We start from the raw sequence: 26,732 nt of genomic DNA, 5'->3' as shown, positions 1-26,732 counted from the left end.
GTTTGTCTCAAACTTTTTCAGCATTTAAAACAACAAAAGGGAGTAGAGGAAAGAGCACGAGGTTTGGGCTGGGCGGCTCAGCCGTGAGAAGGGTGGATTTATGTAATCGGGGTGAGCTGTTCTCCCTCAGGTTACCACCGTATCAGAAAAGGAAAACGATAAGATTCCTGCCTCACCAGGTCGTTGTGAAGTCAAGCAAGAGAACGTACCTGAAGGAGTTTTGTAAACTCTAAAGCAGATTCAAACTTCTGCTCAAGCCTGTTTAGTGTCCGTGTACCCTGTTGGCCTACACCGTGCATTACCATTTTTTACCTGCTTGCTAACCTTTTTAGAAAGGAGATTTCACATGGAACTTGGATTTCTGTCTCTACTTGGCAGCCCTGGACTGACATTCCAGGGATCGGGAGCATCAGGACAGCCCACCTGCCACGGAGACCAGGTGAGAGCTGCCGCTCATCATTGCGCCACCGCTCATCATCGGTCCACCTCTTGTTTTTATTACACTGAAATTTTTCTTGTAATGGAGTGAAGAAATAGTGAAGCATTTCTTAGATTCAAGCCTTCATCAAAAGTTAGAAAATGAAAGATAGACTGAGAGGGTTGCAAGGCTCAGAAAAAATGAGAGGAAGTGTGTTTCTTTGCAGAAGCTAAGTAATGTTTATGTGTTTACTATGCAAACAAATCTATCTGTATTCAAAGCACGTCCTAAGATGCCTTTATGAAACAAGCCCAGCCTGAATACTGTGACACGACTCCACATGTCAGGCAGTGTTAGCGATATTATGTCAGTGTCTCCTTATCTATTATTTCTCCTCCTCTCTCTACTTAGCAGGATAGGAATTGCTTTTACAATCATTACATCCCTCTGCGATCCTGAAGCCCTCTATCATAACATTTTTGTAGTATTATCCAGTAAGTATCAAGTGTCTCCAGTTTAAGTGTGAATTGCTTATTTTTAACCTCCCCACATTTCCAGCCTTAAATTCCAGTTCATATAAGGGAATATGAATTTAAGGACCAGAGGGACAGACAGTTGTCCACCATCTGCCACAGGAAGTCACTGGGCAAGATGTAAAAATTGACTCAGAGCATGAGATCGATTATAAAGTCCAGAGGCCTGTCAGCCTGAATTTCCTCCTGATTGGCCTTGAGTACATTCCTTGCAGGTCATATGTTCTACCTTTACTTAATGGCATTTAAACACATTCCCAAACACCCATGAAACTGTGCACCTCAGATTGGGACTTGAACCCATGTGCCAGGACTCAAACCCAGCCAAAACCCCGATTGGGACTTGAACCCACATGGCCAGGACTTGAACCCGGCCAAAACCCACAGTCTTCCAACTGAGATCACACACCTGGTTTCAAGACTTAATGAAGCTCGGGTTCTGGATGCCTCATCGCGAAAAGAACTCAGTGAGAGACAAAGTGATAGGTAAGAAGTGGATTTATTTAGAGAAAAACATTCCACAGACAGAGCCTGGGCCATCTCAAGGTGAGAAAAGGCACCTCGGTGTGGGGTTGTCAGGTTTTATAGTGGTGGGTAATTTTATAGGCTAATGAATGGGAGGAGTATTCCAGCTATTTCTGGAAGGGCAGGGATTTCCAGGAATTGGGCCACGGCCCATTTTTTGGATTATGGTTGGCCTTGGAACTGTCATGGCTCCTGTGGGTGTGTCATTTAGCTTGCTGATGTGTTACAATGAGCATATACTGAGGCTCAAGGTCTAGTGGAAGTCGACTTGTCCACCATCTTGGACCCATTTGGTTCTAATCTTTTTATGTCATGTCCTCGGGCTATGTCATTCTTTCAAAAGTTGTGCCCTGCCCCCTCCCCTCCTGTTTCACCCAGGCTAGAAACTCAGTTACCTTGGGTCCTCTTTCTGTCTCACCTTCCACATTAATTTAGCTACTACATGTCATGAATTCTACTCTGAAATGTCTCTGGAATCTGTCACATTTTCCATCCTCACTGTCAAATATCATTGCAATAATTTTTAAGCTTTTCTTTTCCCTGCTTTTTCCCCGGTTCCAGGTATTTTTGTGGTAAGAATCTTTGCTGCAAGGAGTTTTGCTGCACAACTAATTGGCCGTAAGACAATTTTATTGTAAAAGATAAGAAGGACATAATAAAAAAAGATTAAAAGGACATAATGAAACATGAAAAATTAATAACAAAAAATTTTTAAGATTTTATTGTAAAAAATGAAAACACAAAAAAATATTTCACTACCTTTAAAATGTGTAGATTCAGGGTTATAGTTGTATTGGGGTATATCTTAGAGAAAGTGATGATACTTTCTTTCTCAATGTTGATCATTAAGGATTCAGGATCTAATGTCAGACGTAAATTCTTTATGATATAAAAAAATTTGCTGCAAGTCTCTCCAGATTTCCCTGGAAGTAAAACAAACAGACAGGGACACTGCTATTTTTCACCAGTATATGGAACATATGTAACCGCTGGAACATATCTGGGCTATATTGAAATGTTCCATCACATGCCTAGTCCGTATATTCCGCCAAATCAAGGAAGCCACATTCTGTGCCAAATACCAAAATTCCATCTACATCATGTTCTCCATTATCAAATGGCAAAAAAATTCACATTTTCAAGAAACTTACACTCATTGGGAATCACATAACTATTTCTTTTGAGTGGGTAGGAGGACCTTGATGCTTCTTTTGCCTCCAACCTCTAATATTGTTAATATTGATAAATTTTGTTAAAAGTGCAGGAGAGAACAAGTGGTGTATCTAAATCAGCCAAAGAATGGATCAATGCTCTTGAAGACTGTTGTGAATTACTAGGTGCATCTTTTATATTGTCTTTAATGGCACTGAAACCAAACTGTCAACCAGTTGGTTTATCTTTTAGAGCAAAACTGTCCTACAGCCAGATAGCTGTGCAATGAAACTGCTTGCAGCAAAGATGCTTATGGCAAAAATACCAGACGTGCTTTCCCACACCCCGCTGCATTCTTTACATTGTGTATATATTTACATGCAAACAAATGGTATAACCATCTCTCTTGTTCCTGTGATTTTCTATTGTCTGATGAGGTTCAAAGCTCTTACGGTGGCACCTTCCAGAGCTGGGCCCTTGTTTATCCCTTCAACCTCAGTTTTGATAATATCAAACCCCATTCAGACCCCACTCATTCATTCATGAATTTCACAAATTTTTATTGAACACCTGTAATATTCTGAGTGTTATTCTAGGTTCTGAGGACACATCAGTGAACAAAACAGACAAAAATGTCTACCTTTCTGGAGCTTATATTCTGGGGATGGGTTGTAGGTGGCAAATAATAAACTAAATAGGTAGAATATAGAGTGTTTGATAGTTATATGTGATATGAGAAAATAAAAAATAAGAGGATAGGGTGTAAGAGGAGGGATGGCAATTTTCTGTAAGAGGATTAGGAAGGCCTACGGAGAAGGGTCATTGAATAAAAACTGGAGGGGGAGAGAAGTGTGGCTCGGGGAGGCTAGGGGGAGTGCTAGGCTCCCGGGGGTGGTGGGGAGTGGGCAGTCGGGGAGTAGAAGGAGGTAGGAGGGATGGGGGGGGTCAGATCATTCAGGGCCTTGGTCGGCCACAGTGAGGACTTCAGCTTTTACTCAGTGAAATGGGGGTCATGGAGGTTTTTGAGCTGGAGAATTACATGCTCTGTCTCACCATATACGCGGATCGATCGCCCTGTCCGCTCTGCTGAGAATGGACTGAAGTGGGGCAGCCCTGCGAGAGATGATGGTGGCTTGGATGAAGGTGGAAGCAACAGAGGTGGTAAGACGTGATTGGGTTCTGGATCCTTTCAGTGGAGCCACAAGGATTTGCTGACACTTTGGAGAGAGGATTACAGAGAGGATTCCATCGTGACTCCTAGGCATGTGGCTTGAGCAACTAAAGGATGCGGCGGCTGCCATGACTAAGAAGAGGCAGACCATGGGAGGGGCCAACGGAGGAGGCGGAGAGGGTAAGAAGTTCCGCTTGGGGGGTATTAGGTTTGAGATGCATGCTGAAGAGGCAGCTTGAGATGCGACCCCTTCACACCCGGGAATAGCAGTGCTCTCACCTTTCCCTCCTTACCTCATTCTTTCGTGTTTATGTAGGTTTTGCACTTGCTTAAATGCACGTTCCTTTTGGCCTCCACTTTACCTCTTATTGCATTGCATTGTAATTATTGTTTTATCTTTTCTCTTCCTTTCATCATACTGTCCTGCTACTCATCCTCAGCATAATGCCTGATACAAAATAATCAAGAAAAGTCTATCGAATAATTCAGACCTATTGGGGCCATAATCTCCTATGTTCAGTTGTTAGATTTCTTGATATATGTTGCTATTTTTTTCTCTCCCACAAAAAGAGCTGTTTGGCACACATTGTTTTAATCGATGTGAATTAAATTCTATTTTTGTTGGTGTGCTTTTTTTCATATTCCCTTGGGCATGCGATTTATCAAGCATGAGTAGTATCTGGCACACAGAGTCTCTAATAGCTTCCTTTTATTATTAGATCAATGATTGAATTCTTGAGAAAGGAACTATCTGGAAAGAGAATGCCCCCATTCCTTGAAAATGGTGCTAAAGAGAAGACATGGCAGTATAAACAATGAACAGTGAAGTTGCTTTGGGGGCACTTGAAACCTTATTTATGCAAACTTGGAACCATTTTAAAGTATTTTTTCAGCAGCCAGTGAGTTAGTTATGATAGTTTGGCCTCTGAATATTGGATGCATTTATCGTGTCTTTCTTTAGTGTTTGGCATATTTTAAAAGAAACATGAAGTAAACAACTAATTTTGACAAACAAATTCTCACCCACACCTCTCCACCTTCACCAGCTCGCCAGTCCCTCTCTGCACTCAGTTAACAGCTATTTTCCTCATATTTTTTCAGGACTAAGGCTTCATAACTTATATTTATGTCTATCCTTTTTTTTTTTTTAACATAAATGGGCCCCTACTGCGTTATCTTTTCTGTCACATAGTTTTCTTTCACTTAACATATCTTAAGCATGCTTAAAAAGTTCTAGCATGTAAAATAGCTAATACATATCAGTATACTTTTTTCTCGTTAATACCTCCATAACATCCCACTGTATTGTTGGGCTATAACCTAATTTAAAACATCCTGCTGTTGAGTATTCACGGTTAGACATTTACTGTTGCAATAAAAAATGCTACAGTGAACAACTTTGTGTATGTACACACATATATATACCTATATATACAGATACATTAGCATTAAGTACAATAGGTATTTGTATGTATACATATTACTATAAGTATTTGTATGTATATGTATATATAGGTATATATGTGTATACATACACAAAGCTGTTCGTATACAGGCTTCATGCTAATTATCTGTAGGGTACTTTTCAAGAGGGCATTTGCTGTTATAATTTTTGACATATAATTGACAAGTCTGAGAAACCCAGCAGGATACACTGGTGTCCACAAACACAGGCTGCACAAAATTTAATCAGGACCCAGCTTTCCATTATCAAACCCTCATTAACCAAGTCATCCGCACTCATTTCGAGATTGCTGGCTGGCCAAAAAAGCAAGTAGCAGATGTTGACCTTGCAGAGGTTCACTTAATAGAATTGAACTTGATTCAGATTCAGTCACTGCTTCCGCAGCCATCGGGTGGGCCAGTAGTACCGCAGAGGTGAGGTCGTGGTGTGCACTGCCAGCTCAACGTGCAGGCGTGACTCACACCTTTGCCTTGAAAGGCTCCACTGTGTGTTTGATCCTGGGTGGAGTGGGGATGTGACTCACCTGATGACTCAGCCCCCCAGAGCCTCCCAGACCTGCTGATGGAATGTCCATGTGGGGCATTAACTCCGTCCCACCCTGCTCTCCAGCAAGTCGGTAAAGAGAGTTGCAGCCTAGGATGGCCTTTGGCTGGGCAGAATGCAGCTTGTCCTTGGGGTTCTCCATCCCCACCTCCTGCCCTCCACCCAACTACCCAGCTCCCTAATGTCACTTTAAACGCAAAGGGGTCTTCTAAGTATAAACCAACAAGTGTGGATGGGTAATATTGTGACTACACATTTCAGTTCAGTCTACGTGCTTAATTACAGGGATATAATTTATCCGTAAATCAATCCGCCAGCATAAGTGCAGTTCGAGCCTCATCCCTCCTAAGCAGGGAGATGGTAGCTTCACAGCCTGGGGGAGCGGACCTCATGTTTTGGGTGGTTTCTTTGTCCTCTACTAAAGCCCCATGCTTCCTCTACCCCTTCCAGAGTCACTTCTGCACATGCTCTGGTTGACAGGGTTATGAATGGTACAAGATAAATTCCGTGCTACCAATTGTTGGTCTTTTGGTTTATTCTTTTGCTTTCTCCTTCCTTTCAGGAGATGCCGCTGCTTCTCCCCAAATTTTCCCTTTTTCCTCATGCTCCTTGTGGTGTCAGCATCTGCATTAAATCAATGTCTGGTTTATGTTTGTTCAGATTTTTCTGTCTCGCAAGAGATTTTTCTGGGACTGGCTTTTTTCATGGCGGGAGAGACTATTTCTCGGCCATTCAGGAAACCTCATTAGTGGGTCAGGAAAGACCAGCTTTTAGGCACAATCATCAGAGAGAGTGCTCCCTACACACACACACACACACACACACACACACACACACACACCATAAAACGAGCCCTCTCTATGCTAAATACCATTTCTGCAATTTAAAAACCACTTGAGACTGGCAGAAAGGTCCCCTCAACACCTTCCCTGAATCCTGCACTGCGTCCTCAGGCCGTCCTGCCCTGCGGTTTGGGGTGTTAGCAGATGGGAGGGATGGAGCAGATGTGCTTGAGTAGAAGTGAAGCCGGAGGGAGCATGTTTGTTTCATCATCTGGGTAGAGTGTTGTCACAGATGGGGCTGGAAGAAGACGGCTGTGATCCTGTCCCTTGGGTGATGCTTATTCTGAGCCATGGCTTTAATTTTAGCTGCCTTTCCTAAATTCTTCCAAATTGGCCAGTTAAAAACACAATATACCATTTGCAGGAAGCATTTCTTATTTCATCCTCACCTCTTCAATTCATGCTCTGAAACTGTAGCTTGTCAAGGAGAACCAAGGGCACAGATGTGCTACATCTCAACACATATTGACACTCACTGCCACATGGAAGCTCAGTTTAGGGGAAGGAGATCTGAGCAGGAGACAGGATCTTAGAAGGAACCCCAGACTGTGGCCTTGAGGAGGTGAGTTAACCTCTCCTGCCCGCCACCCACCCTGCCCCAGGCGCAGTCATCTGAAGGCAGGAGGCCAGCTCAGGCCTCTCACAGCCCCTTCTATCTCTACGATCCAAGCACTTAGTTAATTTGTTATTGCACTAGTCCTCCCAAGAAAAAGAAAGAAGTACAAATAAGTGATTATCCAAGTCCCATGAGGTGAAGAAGATTACATTAATGGAAAATCTGCTGTAAGTCAAATGATGTAAGTCAGACCAGATGACTGTCCAAGCCCTGGGATTCCTTGAGTACATTACTTCTACTCAGAAACAATGGCACAAGAGAGGGAATATGAGGTCATATAAAATGTGCTCAGCACAGGGCCGAGAACACAGTCAGGCAACAAGAAGTGAGAGCTGCTATTAAAAATAATAATAGTTTTGTTGTTAACTTTTTAAACAATTAATTAATTTATTTATTTTTGGCTGCATTGGGTCTTCATTGTTGGGTCTTTGTTGCTGCACGCGGGCTTTCTCTAGTTGCAGTGAGTGGGGGCTACTCTTTGTTGTGGTGCGTGAGCTTCTCATTGCAGTGGCTTCCCTTGTGGAGCATGGGCTCTAGGCGCACAGGCTTCAGTAGTTGTGGCATGCGGGCTCAGTAGTTGTGGCTCACGGGGTCTAGAACGCAGGCTCAGTAGTTGTGGTGCACGGGCTTAGTTGCTCCACGGCATGTGGGATCTTCCCGGATCAGGGCTCGAACCCATGTTCCCTGCATTTGCAGGCGGATTCTCAACTGCTCTGCCACCGGGAAAGTCCCTGTTGTTAACTTTTTATAGAAAGTTCCTAATGTGATGTCATAGTCACGTATATTATCTGTCTATATAATTTCCACTGAGCAAACAGGAGTATACTTTTAATTTAATATTGTATAGTATCTCTCCATGAAAGATGCCTCATTTGAACTCCTAAATCATGGACTAATTTTACTACAACAAATAAAAAGTTTAAGGACATATTTACTCAGGAGAACAGGACAGTCTAGTAAGAAGAGTATGAGCTTCGGGGCTGTCTGGAGTTCTTCTTGACTGCACAAATTAAGGACCTTGTAGTTAGACATGGTGCCGCCTTTGAAATAGACAATCCTGGGGTGTTACTCAGCATGCAAAGCCTCAGTTTGTTCCTGACCTAATGCAGGGCATCTGCCTGTGAGATACATGACCAAATCCACCCGTGCACCCCTTCACCAGGTGAGATGTGTAATCAAATCTTAAGGTGAACATCCACCTGTGCTCCTTCACCAGGTGAGATGCATAATCAAATCTTAAAATGAACAACCACCTTCACCAGGTGGTTGATCTACAATGTAAAAGGATGTGAAAGTCTTGGCTTGGTTTGTGCCTCAACCCAAAGGTGTAGAACACTGAATTTGATCCCAACTCTTCAGAAGCAAGATGCTTTCCATCTTGGTGGTCTCTCCCAGTCTGCCCAGCACCGTATAGCTGCCACCTCCCTGCCAAAGTGACCTGCCAGCATCAGGCTTGGCCCAGGTGAGGATGCTTGCGGTCCACTTGGAGCTCTGTACTCAAGCAAGCGGGCTCTGGAGCTGGTTCCCTGCCCCGGGCATGTGGTGCAGGCTACAAGGGGCAGAGCTGATGCTTCTGTGATGGTCATGGAGGTGAGAGCCACGGGGCCCTCCTCAGTCCTCACCCAGGGGGAGTCTGTCTGTCCTGCCTTGTCCTGGGGGTTCACTTTGGCCACATGAGGCCATCACCAACTCACCCAGTACCTTCCTCCAGGGCAGGTACCATTGCTGTAAGAGCTCCTATCTTCCCAGTGTCTGTCCTTGACCCCCAAAGGCTGGTCCTTGAGCCAACTCCCTGATTCTGAGAACCATGGCTTCCTCATGGCCCCAGGAGCTCCCCCAGGCAGATCCCATTCTGAACTAAACTTCTGGACTTGTGATTCAGGCCCTCCCCGACAGCTCTGCATGGTCTGGCCCCAGCCCCCTCTGTACACACACCTCCTTACCCTCTGCCCTCACTCCAGGCCCACTGGCCTTCCTCCTCATCCCACGGGGACCAGTTAAACTTGATCCTAGTTTTGATCCTTTGCAGTAGCTGAGCCTCTGCCCTATGTGCTCTCCCGCCTAATTTTACGTGAGTTGTTCCTTCTTATCGTGCAGATCTCAGCTCATATGTCACTTTTTCCAAAAGACCTTCCCTGATGACCCCAGTCTCTTTCTCATCACCCTTTTAAAAACCTTTCCAGAGCATTTACCAGTAACTGACACTTTCATATTTTCATTATCATGTGTGTCTTTGTCTGTCTCTGGCCTTACAATTTAAGCTCCATGAGAGCAGGACGTCACCTGCTCAGCCTGTGCTACATCCCAGCACCTGGGACGTCTCTTGGCATGTGGAGCTACTCAGCAAACGTTTAGGAAATGAATGAGTGTTAACCCCACCCTGGGTGGAGGGAGGCCAGAGACCCCCACCCTGCTCATCCCCTCCTTGGCCGCCGCATGGCCACCTCAGCTCACAGCCCCTACCCCGCTGGGCCTGCCTAACACCTGCAGGTTTAGGCTGCACAGTGTAAAAAGATGTCCTGCATTTTGTCACAAAAGCATCACTGTTCTCCTTTTTAAAACAAAATTCAAACACAGCAATAAAAGATCGAGACTTATACTATATACTCATTTCTTCAACACATGGTTAAAATTCTCCTTTCTAACTTTTAAAAGTTGGTTTATCACGAATAAAGCAAAATCACCTTCCAGGGCATCCTCCATACTCTCCCTCTCTGCCCGCCCCCCCTCCCTTGGCAGAGCCTGAGGGCCCCCATGTAGCGCGGAGCTGGAGCAGAGACACGGGGAGAAGAGCTGGGGGGTGAGGCGGAGGCACTGCTCACCCGGCGGGATGGGCTCCGAGCGTGTGTGCCAGGCTGGGTGCAAACGCTGGGAAACTGAGAACCGTCCCCCGTGAGGGCGGTAATGGATGACAAGCTGGGTTGGCCTGAACCAATGAGAGAAACTGCACGGCCCCACTTGAACGAGAGGCTTAGCTGAGAACTGCTTGAAAACAGGCTGGAAAGCCAGGCTGCCAGGCTGCCCTAAGGGGCGTCGAATCTCACTTGGATGCTCCAACCATACAGCCCACACATCCAGGACCACCCTGGTCTGGAGTAGGGAGTAAGGTGTAGACAGTGCATAGAGAGTGTCAAGGGGAACCAGAAACTAGATTCAGGAACCTTCAGATGAAATCCAACGCATGTACTGAAGTCTTATCTGTAATTCTAATTCCTAACAATGGTATAAACTTTGCACCCTATGGGGCATTTTCTCTACATTACCTTGCTGACCCTTATAACAATCTCATATAGGAGGCAGAGCAAATAATATCATCCTTACAGTCGAGAAAATGGAAACTCTGAGTGGTTAAGAAATTGACCACAATGTCATAGGTGTTGTCAGATTCTCTTGTGGGTTCAGTAGGTTCAACTGAGTCTAAGAAACCACTTTTCCTAAGTTTTAACTTTGAGTAACTTATATTAGCCTAAAGACCTTGCCATTAAAATGGTAATTATTCATTTTATAAAAAGAATCTTAATTTATCAAAAGAATATATGACTTGTTTAAATAACAAACTCCTTTAAATGTAGGCTAAAACGTTTTAAAATGTCTTTATTGATGTATGTGCACTGGTGCATTTAAATGATCAGATTTATTGTATAAATTAAATAGGCAAACTAGAATATGTAAGGAATTCCTATAAATCAATAAGACAAAGCAAACAAAATAAAAATGGACAAAAACTTTTACCAGCTGAGTCATGGAAAAGGAGGCCCAGAAGCCACACAAATACCTGCTTGAGAAGGAAAGCTAGTCCCCCTCCCCACTTCCTCCTGGACACATAGTTGCCCAGACAGGGACCATGACTCCCAGCGCCTCCTAAGGACGCGCCTAACTTTTGCCAATGGAACGTGAGTTGAAGGAGTGTGTACAGCTTCTGCCTTATTTGCCTATAAGACAATTGCTTTCTCAGAAACTCTCTAATTTTTTTCCAAAAGTTAGTGTGTGACAACTACCCAACTTCAACCATGGGGACGAGGAGGATGACCTAAGGGATGGTAGTGTGACAAAGGGAAGGATCCCTGAATACCAGCCTGACCACCCAGCGCAAGGTGGTTACGCAAGAGAGAACTACTGTACTTGGGGCCTCTTTGTTACATCAGCTTAGCTTTACCCTAACTAATACAATGTTCAACCTAACTAGTAATTGGGAAATGCAGGTTAAAATGAGATGTCATCTCATGCCCTAAGGATGGCAACATTTTAAAAGTCTGATGATACTAAAAATCGGCAAGACTATGGGAAATGAGAAACCTGCATATAGTTCTGCCAGGAGTGTAAATTGGTATAACCACTTGGAGAACAATTTGTCAATATTACTGAAGTGGAAAATGAGCTCCCTACAGTCTGTTCACTTCACTTCTAGGGACAGTAAACTTGCATATGGAGACTGTCTGTAGGGTGATTCCAACATCACTTTTATTAGCAAAATCGAAAGCAACCTGAAAGTCCATTAATAAGGGGATAGATAAATAAGTTGTGATATTTTCACATAACTGAGCACAATCAGCGCTTAAAGTGGATGCACTGCCTCTACCTGCATCAATATGAATAAATTTCAAAAACATAATATTGAAGAGAAAAGAAAGTTGAAGACTATGTACAATATGATAGCACTAGGTAAAATTCAGAGTAGGCAAAGCATAACGATGTACTGCTTTGACTACATATATATATGGTGAAAGTATAAAAGTGTAATCTGGAAGAATACATACCAGATTCTTGAGATGGTTGTCTCTGGGGAAGGAAGGTAAGATGGATCTGTGGAGAGAAACAAGGAGGGTTTCAACATTATTCACAACGTTTTATTTCTTTTGTGAAAAGATGTCATGCGAAAATTGTTAACATTTGTTAATTATGGCTGTTGGGTCCGGTCAGCGGTGAGCTGCAGCTGGATCACCCCGGGAAAGGTAGATTGTGTGCAGGTCCTCCCAGCTCCCCATTCAGTGATATCACCGTGATAGCTGGAAGTATTACACCAATTCACAGAAATCAGCAAGTCCTACAAATCAGAGCTTTGTTTTCCTCTTGAGAGTTGGTTGTTAACATTGACCACTGGGTACCTACTAAATTAATCTTGGAACTTTTAAATATTTTTTAAACTTTTCAAAATATAAAAATTAAAATTCTATATCTAATTTTTCAGGATTATGCTTTTTGCACAAAGCATCCTGAAGGTGTGTCTTGCTGGTGATGAAAAAATAAAGCATCTCTCAGAAAGAGCCAACCAAAGGTCAGGCTTTTGAGAAAACCTGGTTCATTTGGGTTGGGAGAAAACTTTGGACCTTCTACTTATTACACATTTTCAACGGCTAATGTCTTCAAATCATATATGACATTCCCTATGTGATAAGACGCTTCCTGCCTCTTTTTTTTTTTTTTAATTTATTTATTTAATTTATTTACTTTTGGCTGCGTTGGGTCTTCTTTGTGGTAAGTGGGTTTCTCATTGCGGTGGCTTCTCTTGTTGCAGAGCCCAGGCTCTAAGCCCAAGGGCTTCAGTAGTTGTGGCTCGCGGGCTCTAAAGCAGTCTCAGTGGTTGTGGTGCATGGGCTTAGTTGCCCGCGGCATGTGGGATCTTCCCGGACCAGGGATCGAACCCGTGTCCTCTGCATTGGCAGGTGGATTCTTAACCACTGTGCCACCAGGGAAGTCCCCCTCCCTCTTTTCTAAGAAGAAAACGTCTTTCACAGCTGCTAGAATGCCTACATTTACCTCCAAACTCCAGGTGTCGACACAAGTTTGAATCCTACTTGTGTAAAAATAAATCTGGTTTAAAGGGTTTACAGTGTGGCCTTGAGACCCCACCTGGTTTGAGCCAGCCTCTGCGTCCGTCACCTTGGGAAATGGGAATCCCATCCTCTGCACCCCACATCGGGACAAGTGGCCACATAATGAGGGAGGACTGCGGGAAGGGTGTTTGACTTCAGTTCTGTCATTAAGATTCTGGGCTTTTGATCTTCTAATCGTAGTACCAGGTGACAAAGGTGACTTATTCCTCATTAATCACACACAAATCAATCCTTGGAATGATTATTTTAAAATAATTTTCCATTTTTGTTATTAAAAAGTTAAACATTAAATGCAGAAAATAAAATCATCCATTCATAATTTCGTGACCTAGAGATAACAACCGTTAATAGTTCAATAAATAACTTTTCAGATTATTTTGTCTACTTACTTTTTTTTCTAAAATAATATTAAACTATATACACCGCTTTAACTAGCCTTTTTCACTTAAGACTCTATCGTTAACTTATTTCCGTGTCATTACATTTTTTTCAGATGTGTTTTTTTATAGCTATATAGCATTATATAACTGTAATCAAATTTATTTCACCCATTCTCCCATTGTTAAATATTTGGATCATTTGTTATTCTTCCATATAAATAAGCATAGTTTAAAAAAATGAGTAGAAAAGAAAAATTAACAAAATTCATCTTCACTTCCATAGCTGATGACTTGGGGCAAAGTAATTAACTTTTCCTGAATCGGTTCATTTTTCTCTGAAATAACGGTGTTAATTCCCAAGTCGTAGAGTCACGGCTGCTGCATTTCCTGACTCTCCAGAGGTTTTCCTGCTGTGTGTCCAACCTTGTCAGCTACTGAACTCTTCTGACTGAGGTTGGCTGGCTGACTCATCAGCTAGGGGGGCCCAGAAGGGGAGGAGAAGCCTCAGGGTTTGGTGAGCTGGGCGCTCAGGGAGCCTTGGCCCCATCTTCACCCCGTTACCCTCACCTCTGGGCCTCCCTGAAGGAAGGACTTCCTGCTGCTGCTGCGTACTCTCAGCAGACAGCCTTCCGCTGCTGGCCGTCAGGGTTACTCGGCTGCAAAGAGCTACCTCATTCAAGGTCCAGCCTTTCCCAGGGCAGCCCATACCCAGTGACTGACAGGGGGGTGCATGAACAGCCAACCATCTGGCCCACCCCAGGACGGCTCGGACAGGTGATGTTCACTCCAAAGCTCCCTGGGGGCGGCGGGGGGGGGGTAAAGGCTGCTAAGGCTTGGCTGCCCTCCTCCTCCCGCAGGCACTGAGCACGTTCCCCAGTGAACACCCAGTCTGCTTCCTGGAGAACCCACCCCGTGAAGCTGGTACCAGGACGGGGGTGACAAAAATAATGTGGGGTTTGGAACTGGTTCACTTGCTACCTGACTTACCTCTCACTGGTGCTGAGTCAAGCACGAATAGCCCCTGCCACAAAGCGGCTCTTGGTAGTGGGTTGACGAGTGTCCCCAGAGATTCACGTCCACCAAGAACCTCAGAATAGGACCTTACTTGGAAATAGGGTCTTTGCAGATGTAATTAGCTAAGGACCTCAAAATAAGATTTAGGATTGGCCTTAAATCCCATGATGGCATCCTTGCCAAGGGGAAGCGGGGAAACCGACAGACAGAGAGACATAGGGAAGAAGGCGCGTGAAGATGGAGGCAGAGACTGGAGCGATCCAGCCACAGCCAAGGAGCGCCAGGAGCGCCAGAAACGGGAAGGGGCGAGGAGAGCTCTCCCCTCGGGGCTCAGAGAGAGCCCGCTCTGCTGACTCCTTGATCTCAGACTTCTGGTCCCCGGTACCAGGGGACAACACATGACTGTTGTTCAAGCCACCCAGTTTGTCATGGCTGCCCAGGGAAACTAATGCCCGGTCTAGTCGTGAAAACTTTTGCCAGTGACCAGTTGAGAGGGTGGAAGGAAATGCTGGTGTAAAGTGCCAGATGTGTGAAAAGTTTGGAGGAAACAGCAACTCTAATGACAGTGGAATTCAACAGCTATTACTACGGCAAAGTCAACACTCATCATGAAAAGCTGCGAGCGATTTACGGTGATGGAGAGTCAATGTGGAGGCCAGAGGCCCTCCTTACAACAGCAACGAGGGTCTCACCTCCCAGAGGGAGAAGGCAGAGAAAGATGACCACCAGGCTCAGGACCTAACTGTCAGAACAGCAGAACCAAAGAAGGGGAAGCGTCCAGCCAAGGACCTCTGGGATGGTTTCAGCTCCCCCTTCAGTCTTGAAACTCCTAATTCCCCAAACCCTCTGGGCCTGCAGAAGCAAGCCACCCTCCCTATAAAGAGCGGCCCTCCTGCCCCCTCACCGCCGCCTTGCAGGCAGTGCAAAGACCTCCATCCACAAGACACGTGTCCCATCAGGACCTGCTCCCACCCACCTCTTGACCCTAGTCCTATAACTGGAGTTAAGCTTCAGCATAACTCAACCCTGAGGATACGGCATGAGCCTGCGTGTCTCACTCTTCTGTGGTTTCACTGGACCACAGCTCTCGGGAGTGGCCCCGGAGAGACTCCCTACAAACCTCCCTTCCGGCGCTGTCTCTGTCTCAGGACATGATCCGGGAAACCCTACCTAAGAGAGTAAGCACTGCCGTCGTCCGTGGAGTCTGGCTACTCGCATACAACTTCATGTTTTTAAATAAGTTTCTATGTATTAAAAAAGGAAGTTGGGAAGAAAGGGGGTGAAACTGACACCCCTGAATCCGCCAGCAGAGGGACAGCTCCGAGAGCCCCATGACTGGCGCCTCCATCCTCTGTGCTACACGTCGGTTTATCAGTGAATTGAAGAACACCTGACCTATAAAAGCTCTGTGTGCACTTACAGTTTGCTGATTGAAAGCCTGCTTGACACTGAAAGCAGGCTTTGCACACCAAAGCCTTCTTGCATGTAGGAAACAAAGGGCTCTCAGGAGATTTCATACTTACAAAGGCACATTCGTGCTTGGAGATTTATGGGTTTAGTTTTTTCAATTAGGTCATCTCATCTCTAGGTTGTAGATCAGGAGCACTGAGAACACACAGGTAAGGTCCTGGAACATTTATTGGGATTGATGACCATTTCTCGGGTACCTGGGAACCACTTCAAGGGAGGAACTGGATTTAAAGTCCAGGCGACAAACGAACAAACAAACAAACAAAAACCCCTGCTTTTGGGACTTCCCTAGCGGTCCAGTGGTTAAGACTCTGCAATTCCAAGGCAGGGGACACGGGTTCGATCCCTGGTCGGGGAACTAAGATCCCACATACCTCGCAGTGTGGCCAAAAAATAATAAATAAATAAATAAAGTGGACCTCATCACAATTTAAATAAATAAATAAATAAAGTCCAGGCGACATGCACTGTGCTGTCCCCAGTAAGACTATCTGGGACTGGATGAAGAGAGTTAAATAATTTCTTAACACATCAGAAAGCAAATTCTGATGGTGATATGACCCTGTGGAGAGCTAGCAGTGATGCTTCTACTTTAAGCTGAAAGGCTCTGGCGGCCTTGAAGTCCGGTTAAGGAAGCACAGAGGTGCTGGCACAAAAGAAGCTTAAGAGTTCAGGCAAAAGGGCTTCGTTCTGTGAAACCACCAAGAAGGTTAATAAACGACCCAGAGAATGGGAGAAAATAATTGCAAATCCCTTATCTGATGAGGGACAGGTGTTAAGAATATACAAAGAACTCTTGGAACTCAATAATAAAGAAATAAACAACCTAATTAAAAATGAGCAGTCTTTGAATAGATATTTCTCCAAAGGAGATATACAAATGGCCAATAAAGATGCTTAACGTCATTAACCATTAAGAAAATGCAAATCAAAACCATTAAGGATGCTAGGATCAAGAAAGATAATTACAAATGTCAGTGAGGATGGGAGAAATTGGGAGCCCTGTACATTGCTGATGAAAACGTAAAATGGTGCAGCTGTTCAGGAAAACAGTTTGCAGTTCGTCAAAAGGTTAAACATAGGGCTACCACACGACCCAGCAATCCCCTCCTCGGTATATAATCAAGAGACATGAGGGACTTCCCTGGTGGTCCAGTGGCTGGGACTTCGTCTTCCAATGCAGGGGGTGTGGATTCGATCCCTGGTTGGTGAACTAGGATCCCACATGCCTCTCCGCCAAAAAACCAAAACATAAAACAGTAGCAATATTGTAACAAATTCAATAAACACTTTAAAAATGGTTAAAAAAAAAAAGAAATGAAAGTGTATGTCTACACAAAAACCTATACATAATGTTCCTAGTAGTCCCAAAGTGAAAACAACCTAAATATCCATCATCCAATGAATGGATAAGCAACATGTGGTCCATCCATACAAAGGAATATTATTCAGCCACAAAAAAATTATGAAGTACTGATACATGCTACAGCACCCGTGGGCCTTGAAAACATATGCTAGGTGAAAGAAGGCAGTCGCAAAAGACAACATATCATACGATTCCATTTCTAGGAAATGTCCAGAATGGGCAAATCTAATGAGACAGAAAGTGGATTAGTGGTTGCCTCGGGCTGGGGGATGGTTCATAGGGAGAGACTGTTAATGGGAACAGGGGTTCTTTCTGAGGTGACAGAAATGTTTTAAATTTAGACAGTGATGATGCTTGCACAATTCTTTCAATATGTTAAAGTCATTGAATTGAATTGCACACTTTAAATGGGTGGATTTTATGGCATATGAATTATATCTCAATAAAGATATTAAAAAAATTTAATGAACTTCATTCCATTAAGACTGCCCTATCCATTTCTTCTGCGAGGAGAAAAGGAGCTATTGAATCTTAGTCTCCTGGGAAAGTCTGCCTGTCATTCTACAGCTGAGGTTTTAGTTCCTCGGTGTATATTTTCCATGCAGGCTAGAACTATATATGTATGACAACTTCCCAATCAGAAAATTTACAAGGATGGGAAATTAATGTGAAAAAGCCTTTTCAGGGCTGTTGCTTGGCTCGGTGGTACCTTTGCTGCAGCAGGAATATCCCCTATGGATCTGCTTCTTTTCCATTCTATACTCCTCATGTCTTTGTGGTGGGTTACAATATGTTTCAGCAGATATTCCCTCTCACCTCCAAGTCTGTCCTACCTCACCCCTCCCCCACACCAGGAGCAGTGCATTTCCCAGGGAAGTTGGGTTTGGCTGGGTGGGTCGCTTTGGCTAATTGAGTGAGGGAAGCAGTGGCCCCTGCTTATCCCAAGTGGATGCTGGAAAACGCATTGAGAGAATTCTCACCAGCCCTCTGATAACTACCACCGTGGGAAGTGAGCATACAAGATAGTGTCTCCCTCAGCATGAGTCCCAGATGGAGGACATGGGGCAGAATGGAAGCTACCCGACTGCCCATGACTGCAAGGGAGAAATAAGTGCTGCAAGCCGCTGACATTTTCTTTATGCAGCATTATCACAGTGAAAGCTGACTGATACAACCATCACTTTATTCATTCAGAAAACATATTTGGAGCACTGCCATGCATTAGATTTCATGGTTATTCTTTAAGGAATAAGACAATCTCTTCTATTCTCAGGCACCTTTCCATCTAGAAGGTAAAATAGGAGAAGACACAAATAAACAAAATACAAAATATGTGGTGAGTGACACAAGAAATATAAAATGTAAGAGCTGTAAAGCAGAAAGAGATTATTTCTGACTCAGAGGAATCACAGAACTTCTTTAAAGAAGTGACATTTCCATAATCAGTTATTTTAGGAAATGAATACCCAATAGTATATAGATTGTTCTCACCGGGTGCCACTGTAGACAGAGGACAGCTGGAGAGCTCCTGCTTTCCCCACAGGCGCCCTCTGCCCTGGCTACAATGTAGACAAGCCTCTGGGGCTGATGTCACCCTTCAGAGCAGGAGGAAGGGGGCAGGGAAATCATAAAGTGACTGGGAAAGCCCTGCGGTGATAGTTTTAGTTGAAACTGACTAGATTTTCTAGATTCAGGAAGGATGGGGGCTTAGGTAGACTTGAGTTTTAATTATAGGAAAATATAGGCAGTTAGGTTTCTGTGCCCTTGAATGTCACACACTGCACACAGGAAGGGAGCAGCTCTTCCAAATGAGGCCATAATCTCAGAGAGCCAGATGCTTGGGTTCTTGCCCAGATGTCTTGTTCCTTTAGGTAACTGTTCCATTTTATTCCATTTGCTAAAATAAAGTCTGATGAGTTTTCCATATATTGTGCTGTGACCAAGAGCCAAGAAGAAACATCAAACCCCAAAGAAAAATCAACACCCTTGCTTTTTTTCTATATTGAAGGCATGCTTTGGAAATGAGGAAGTTCCTCCCAAATGTTTCCATTAAAACATCTCTACCCACACACTCCACTTTTTTTTTTTTAAGTACATTTGTAATAAAGAAAACCTGAATGTACCTTTAACACAATGTACTAAAACAGACCACACACACGCTGAAAGACTCAAAATCATGGTGGAAATTACACAGGCATTTTTGACAGTCTGGATTTTAACTTTTACTTCGGTACATTTTTATGAAGTCAAAATAATAGGAAAATACGTTCTCCAGTTTCTTTCAGTCAATTTTAGGATAATCTCTAGGTCTCCAGAAGGTTTCAGTACAATCTCCTGCAACTGATTTTGGCATCTCCAGCAACACCAGTGGGGAGCACTGGGGTGGCCCTGGGTCGACTCCTGGCTCCACCAGGAATTCCCCTGAGGCTCGGGCAAGTCCCTTCCTGCCTCTGGAGCTCATTTCCTCATCCTTGAAATGCATGGGCCTCTAGATAATCTTTAGGCCCTTTCCAGCTGCCACTCTTTGATTCCACTTTTTTTTTTTTTCATGAAACTTTTAGATTCATAGCTTGACGATTGAATCCTTTAGAATTAAAAATATTTTTCTCCGAATAACATATGTTTTGTTCAAAGTCCATTGGAGCTAATTTTATTCATCTTCCTACGGGTTGATTCAGAATTTATCTCTATAGTTACACACACACAAAGGGGGTGTTAATGCTGGAAGAACCACGTCATCTTCTGCAGACTTGCCTCTTAGATCAGTTAACTCTGCCTCATAGATTACAAGTGACTGTGGGTCACTCAGAGAAGAGTTAGCGGGCTTTTCCATCAGGAAGAGAAGCAATAATATTTCAGCACAGACTGCTCAGTACAAACCACTGCCTAGTCCTTTTATTCCCATGGAGCTTTATTGGCAGATTCAAAGGTAGAGTTGAGTTTGGGGCAGGTAACAGTATTGGTAGTTTGCATTCAAGCACAATTTTTGTGGGTGCTTATTATGTGCCAGACACTGTCCTGAAAACTTCCCATGAGTCAATTAACCCTCAAAATAACCTCACAAGGTAATATTCTTACAGATGAAAATACAGACACAGACAGGATAGGTAACTTGTCTAAGGTCTCAGCGTAAGCGGCACGGTCAGGATTTGAATCTAGACAGAGCCCAGCCCAATGAACTGGACAAAGTCTGTCCCTGGAGCTCAAGGGCAGACTTGGAGACCAACTCAAACCACAGGGCGGATGTTTGGAATTGGTGGGGTGGGGATGGAGTTTACTGTATTTAACCTGCTTTCTTTCTCTGCCTTGAGGGGATTTAAATTGCTGCCACATGAATGTCAAAGGGAAAGGAAAATATTAGCATTTAAATTCTGACATTTTGGGCTTCCCTGGTGGCGCAGTGGTTGAGAATCTGCCTGCCAACGCAGGGGACACGGGTTCGAGCCCTGGTCTGGGAAGATCCCACATGCCGTGGAGCAACTGGGCCCGTGAGCCACAACTACTGAGCCTGCGCGTCTGGAGCCTGTGCTCCGCAATAAGAGAGGCCGCGATAGTGAGAGGCCCGCGCACCGCGATGAAGAGTGGCCCCCACTCGCCACAACTAGAGAAAGCCCTCGCACAGAAACGAAGACCCAACACAGCCAAAAATAAATAAATAAATAAATCAAAAAAAAAAATTCTGACATTCAAGGTAGGATTTTTCGGTTACAAGACAGGCTTGATATGACATGAAGGGAATGAAGCTGTATTAGTGCCTGGCTGGCTGCCCAGCCCAGAGTGCACATGGGGGTGGGAGACAGCCCACCAGGAAGAATCGAGGACAGCCCCCTTTCTCCTCCCAAGCGTAGTCGGGGTGGGGATGACACGGCCAACAGAGGCAGCTGTGTGTTTGATAGAACTTGGAAACCTGAATCGGGGGCAGGAGGGGTTCGGTGTCTCCGTCCCAGCGTTGATCAAAGAGCAGAGAGAGTGTCTAGTTTGGGAAGCTAAGCTTCCCGCCCGTCTCCTGTGGGAGGATGGTGAGTTGAGAGCCAGCTCACAGCAGAAGAGCTGGGGGTAGACCCTGGAACAGGGGACAGGATGGAAGATGGAACAGAGGTTTGGAAAATCCACAGCTGGTGGGGCTAAGTCACGGGAAGAGGCACTAGGTCTTCCTGAGCTGAGAGACAGTGAGGTTAGTGGGAACAGCCCCCCAGGGCACGAGGGAGAGCCCCTCTCAGCGGGGATGACAGAGAGCATGGCCTGGATCGCAGGCCCCTGAGCTCCCCCATCAGAGGCAGGACATCCCCCTCCCTCCCAGAGTAGCTGGATGGGGTTTGGAGACCTTCAGGTCAGAGTCTAAGCAACTACCCCCCAAACAGCATTATCAACGGGCTGTTTAAATGACTGGATCACATTCAGTCTGCAAAGCTTCCTCTCCCAGAGCAGGAGGGGTAGAGGTGGCCAGCTCACGAGGAAGTCCAGGAAAATCTATAAACAAATGAAAGAGACTACACTTTATCTGCCTCACTGAGTTATGGCAGTCTTTGTTTTTGAACCGTGCACTGCACGTAAACAGGTAACCACGATGAAGCGTGGGAAGTTTTGGGGGAGAGTGAGAGAACCGTGCTTGCTACCATGTCAGACCCTGTCCCAGCGCCGAGCAGACGTTAACTCCTTTAAGGCTTAGACATTCCCATGAGGTGGTGCTATTTTTACCCTCATTTTGCAGGTGAGGAAACTGAGACACAAAGGTGAAGCAACAGGGTCAAGATCACACAGCTGATCAGTGGCGGGGCTGGGACTGAGCGCAGACAGTCCAGCTCCCAAGTCCAGGCTGTCACCCTCCGGTTCCGCTGTGCAGATACAAAGTGTGACAAGCACACGGAGAAGACATGCCCCACTCTGCCCGCTGCAGAGCAGGCTTCTTAGAGGACGTGCCGTGGGCTTGGCCTTGAGGTGGAGAAGGGAAGCAAGGCGGGTGGAAACAGGAAAAGCGAAGGCACAGAATCCTGAAGGAACATGCATTCAGGGAAGGGCAGTGCAACAGACCCCTTAACGTGCTACAGGGATAAGTCCAGACGCCTCTAGAATATCTGCTTGTGAATATTGTATTAGCTGCTGCACAATGGTAGGCTTTATACTCAAGATTTCTTCTTCTTCTGACCAAGAACCAAAACTTCCTAAAACCTGCACACTTTGACTTCACTTTCACTACCATGCTGCTTTCTTTCTTTCTTGATCCCTTTGCATAAAGAAACAGTTTTTACTGCTTTATGAGAATGCTTGACAATGAGTATGAAGCAGTGAAGCACAGCGACCTGGGATGTTAGCATCAGGCAGGCTCGCTCACCAGCTGAATGACTATGATCCAGATTCCAGCCTCAGCAGAGCAGCCCTGAACAGTCAACGCCGGGAAAGTGAAACGCAGGACCGCAGGAGCCCGCTGTGTCCTGCTGAAAGGCCTCACGTCCCCAGCTCGCCACAAGCTGGGAGCCTGGGGACAAACGGGACCAGAGAAGACCCTCGGAACGTGGACGTTCTCTCAACCTAGGAACTATTCTGGAGAGTCTTTCTGTCTTAGAGTATTTTTCTCTTTATTGCCCAGTTGTATTTCTTATTTTGTGAATTTTCAGTGTACATATTTTGTCTTTTTTAAAATTGAATATTCATCTTTTTAAACACTTTTTAATATTCTTAGAATATTAACCAATATATGTTGTGAATGTTTTGCTCAGTTTGTTATTAACCTCTTAAATTTTAAAAAAGTATGTTTTATATTTAAAAGTTTTAAAAATTCATGTTATTAAATCACCTTACGTTTTCTTCATTTGTTTATATTACTAAAAAGTTCTTTCTATCCTAGCTCAGAAAAGCAGTTCTATATTTTTTTATATCTGCTTCCTGGCTCCCTTACAGCTTAGAGGATAAGAGCCCAGGTTCTGAGTCCAGTGAAGGTAAAGCTGAATCCTGGTTCTGCCCTTCACTGGCTGTGAGAATTTCCCTTCCTTCTGTTTCCTCACTTATAAGCCAGGCACTCAGCGATGCAGTGAGAGAAGTACACTCCCAATATGCAGATGGGAAAACTGATATTTAGAGAGGGGAAACTGCTTGTGCAGAGGTACTTGGTAAATGGAGCTGGAATTGGACACCAGTTCTCCTGTACTCTTACCAATTACACTTACGCTGTACCGATTTACATGGAACATAATTGTTTTATTTTTATTATATTATAGAAGAAGTTTTGCGAGCATTCTATTTGAGATGGTCAAAGGTGAGGCTGTGGTTCAGTTTTCCTAATGGACATGTTTCCTAACCATGGTGTTTGAACTACATTTAGGCTCTGCCTGTGTCTTCTGAGGCCTCAGTTATCATATCTGATTGGCCTGCTTGAAACAGGCTTGTACAGTCCCTCTAGCGGGACCTACAGGGGGCTAGACAGCGATTAAAACAGATCTTCGGTTTGGTTAAAGGCTCTTAGTATGTTTTTCTCTGCATCAGGAATGAAATAAATGTGTGTAAACAGGTGATAAGAAGATTCCACTCCCCCAGGGCTCCTTAAAGCAAGACCTGTCTGGAGATGGTGTGGGTTCATTCAGAGCCTGTTTCCAAGTTTTCATTTAATTTGATTAGAAACAGCTGGAAGACCAGAACGACTGCATAACCTCTCCAGTGATGCAGAGGGAAAGAATGTTCAAGTGACAGAACCGCAAGTCACCACCCTGGCTTGACTCACAAGTGGAAAAATTGCATTAACTAAGTTACAAGCCCCAAACTTCTCATCCTTTCAGTGTTCATTTTTACGTCTGTTCAAATTAATACTACCCCATGCTGCCAATTCCTGTCACAGTGCTAATTATTACATAACTAACATCCTTTTTATCTTTACAAAGGGTTTTTTAAAAATGTGCATATCAATATAAAATTTTTAAAAATCAAAAACAATTATTTCCATTATTCAGTCACGAACAGAGGGGAGAGGAGTTTCTCCAGACAATACAGGGCTTGGTGTTGACCCAGCCCTGAGAAATGTGCTCGCGGCGGGGCAGAGTCTGGTTCTGTTGCTGAAGGTTCAGCCTCGTCCGTACCGCAGTCAGTGGCTTGTGAACCCTGCACCGAGGCCAGGCTCCATCCCATCCCTGGAGACCCCCCTCCCAGGCAGTGGTCCAAACTGTCCTCAGATCCCTAATCAAACCTACTACTCCACTCGAAGAGAAGTTGAGAGAATTCTTTGCTAATCTTTTCTAATCTTCACTTGCATAGTGTAAATAATTAAATCAAAATGCGGAGAGTGTCAACCTCACAAGCCATTCTCAGAATAAACCGTAAAACTTCTACATAGTGTTTTAAATAAATCAAGTTACCTTTAAATGATGAAAACATTTAAAGTTGCCTAAAATGTGAAATACAGAAAAGGAAGGTGGTAACAGAGATAGAAAAGGTGATCCATAATCTCACCACCTCCAGACAACCACTATTAACATGTTATTTTTCCCCAATATAAGTATTTTGTTCTTTCTCCCTCTTTCTCCTCTGTCTTTGTCCCCTTCTTTCACTCTCTCATCCAGAGGTTGCCTCGTTCATCTTCCCTCACAGATGAGATAGAAGGGCAAAGAGGGAAACGGGTACAATGGGATCCACACACCTGGCCTTGGATCTCCACACACCATGTGTTCTCGGCCCTGATAACCTAGAACCTTGATCAGCTTATTTCTTAATTTCCCACAACTATCTCTGTAGAGGTTAGCAGACACCCATCTGTGAGGAGGGATGGATAAAGAGCAGAGACATGTGGATGGGATACAGAAGACTTTTCCATGGCTGGCTGGCCCCGGCCAAGTTCTAGGTGTTATAGCCAACCTCACCACCGCCCTTCCAGTGGCTCTTATGGTGCCCTATTTGGGTAGTTTTAAAATTCCTTTTCTCCTGGTGGGGCAGAGACAGTTAGGGCTCACCAAGTATTCTGTTTGCTCATCAACAGTACCAGCTCTCCAGCAGTTAAGCAAGGCTGTGAGACTAATTCCCTCTTTCCTTGCAGACATGGATGCCTCGTGTTCCGTCCAGATGGTGCAGCTACAAGACAGAATATTGACGGATTTTATGTTGCAAGACCCTTGTTGACTCATGTGAGACATGTCTTGTGAGAGAGAGAAATAAACATTTTTTAAGCCTTTAAAGTTTGGGGTTTGTTTATTATTGCAGCACAAACTAGCATATTCTGACTAATGTAATTGGAGGGGTTCTCTCAGTTGGCCCTATACGCTGATCTTTTTATATCCTTAAAATAACAATTTGATCGTAGTATTTCCTTGTTTAAAAATTATCAGGAGCTAGCCATTGCCTAAATGGTGAGGTCCAAATGCCTTACCCCAGCAGACTATCTGGTCCAGCTTATCCTTGTGGGCTAATCTCCTGGTGTTCTGCCCCCCAACCTATAGCCTAAATTACAGCCACACTGACTCCTAGGCCATTCCCCAAGTTTCCATTGCCTGAATTTCCCAGTCCTTTAAATGCTGTAAGGCCTTTGTTCATGCTGTTTTCTTTGCTTAGCTAGCACTGCATTTCTCCACTTAGCATATTGTTTCACATCCTACAAGACCCAACTCAAATGTGACATCTGTGATGTTGAAGCCAACACCGCAAAACATTGTCAGCTCCCTCTGCCAAGTTGCCACAGTGATTGGTAAGTTCTTTTCCTCAGAAAATCTCCTACCATATGATTTATTTGCATGTACACTTTAGGCTCTTAAAGGTGATGTTGTACCATATTCTTTTCTAGCACAGTGGCAGTTACATAGGCATGCATATGCATTCTCTATAGAAACTACTATTGTGGCCACAATGGTGGTGTGGGAGCAGCACCTATGGTTTCTGTCAGTCTACCCTCCCTAGTCATTGGTGTGTAAAACTGATGTTTCTCAAGCAGAATGTTATGTAAAGCAGCTTAAGACAAGTTCTCTGGGAGGGGCCCAAGATGGTGGCGTAGGGAGACCCTGAGCTCACCTCCTCCCTCGGACACACCGAATCTACACTACACCTACATATAGACCTCAGATCTAAAGACACACACAGACTGAAAGTGAGGGGATGGAAAAAGATATTCCATGCAAAGGGAAAAGAAAAGAAAGCAATACTCCTATCAGATAAAATAGACTTAAAAAAAAACAGACTGTAATAAAAGACAAAGAAGGGTGTTACATAATGATAAAGAGGTCAATCTAACAAAGAATATAACATTTGTAAACATTTATGCACCCAACATAGGAGCACCTAAATATGTTAAGCAAATATTAACAGCATAAAGGGAGGACTAGATGGAATACAATAGTAAGGAAATTTAATACCCCACTTACATTAATGGATAGATCATCCAGACAGGAAGTCAATAAGGAAACACTGGCCCTAAATGACACATTGGACCAGA

At 44.3% G+C, this 26,732-nt stretch overlaps 1 long non-coding RNA gene across 3 annotated transcripts in view; it reads right to left on the bottom strand.

Annotated features, from left to right (window-relative positions):
• The window catches only part of LOC103012790 (uncharacterized), a 109,525-nt gene that overhangs the window by 31,409 nt on the left and 51,384 nt on the right, over window positions 1-26,732 (bottom strand). For 2 of the 3 annotated variants that reach the window (XR_009006558.1, XR_009006560.1), the window contains one exon: window positions 12,023-12,068. This is a non-coding gene — a long non-coding RNA (uncharacterized LOC103012790). Of the gene's footprint in view, window positions 1-11,954; window positions 12,069-26,732 lie in introns of those variants that run through there. The other variant, XR_009006559.1, reaches the window with a different exon arrangement.

This window comes from Balaenoptera acutorostrata, chromosome 21, assembly GCF_949987535.1.
Source record: "Balaenoptera acutorostrata chromosome 21, mBalAcu1.1, whole genome shotgun sequence".
Classification (NCBI taxonomy): domain Eukaryota; kingdom Metazoa; phylum Chordata; class Mammalia; order Artiodactyla; family Balaenopteridae; genus Balaenoptera; species Balaenoptera acutorostrata.
Note: the sequence above shows the minus strand (reverse complement) of the source record. Positions and strands in the feature narration are given on the sequence as shown.